The sequence below is a fragment of the Penaeus monodon genome, chromosome 30 (genome assembly GCF_015228065.2).
Source record: "Penaeus monodon isolate SGIC_2016 chromosome 30, NSTDA_Pmon_1, whole genome shotgun sequence".
Classification (NCBI taxonomy): domain Eukaryota; kingdom Metazoa; phylum Arthropoda; class Malacostraca; order Decapoda; family Penaeidae; genus Penaeus; species Penaeus monodon.
Window position 1 is genome coordinate 8,198,693 of NC_051415.1, and position 765 is coordinate 8,199,457.

The following is a 765-nucleotide window of genomic DNA, read 5'->3' on the forward strand; positions in this document are numbered from 1 at the left end:
CATTAATTACCACTGAAGGCAGTATACAACATTTGTGTTAAAAAACAGAATTATATTAGCATCAGTAAAGAACCAAAGCCAGTCATTCCACTTTGTTGCCAATTACAAATCCATAAAAAAATCCTTTATTTAAGGAATTTCTTTGAAGATGTACAGTAGTCTAAGAGAAGACCTTAGTCACTGACAAATAGAGCAAAATTGGTCTAGTGTGATATCCACTTTCAAAGTTATGCCATAATTCTACATTGACAGTATCAGTTGAATACCTAAAGATATCAAATACATAGAAATATAAAGACAGGCCGATAGACACAAATAAATAAGAGGTACAGACAGCTCAAAAGGTTACAAAATTACCGAATGGTACGAGTTCTTGACTCATCTTATGCATATGTATTTCTCATTACAAAAGTGTGTGATAGCTTGCATAATAACATTTCAAATATTCTAATGTTTTTAAGAATTACTGGTGTTCCTTAAACACTTAATACCTGCATAAATTTGCAGGAAGTACATGATAGATATGTTAACTGAATTTTGAATTTTCTAAATATGTGTTATGATGTATATGACTGCTGCTTATACAAAACTCTTTGCTCAATAAAGACAAAAAACATATAAATTCAATCAAATTGGTGAGGGGGGGGGGGTTGCTTAGAGGCAAGGAACACCAACAAGAAGGGGTATAATGAGGGGAAAAAAAAAAAATACTTGGACCTTTAAAATACTGTCAAAATATAGATATACCTACTTAGCCATTATTTC

At 31.6% G+C, this 765-nt stretch overlaps 1 protein-coding gene across 1 annotated transcript in view; it reads right to left on the reverse strand.

Annotated features, from left to right (window-relative positions):
• LOC119592505 (zinc finger and BTB domain-containing protein 24-like) overlaps positions 1–765 on the reverse strand; it is a 12,708-nt gene that overhangs the window by 3,812 nt on the left and 8,131 nt on the right.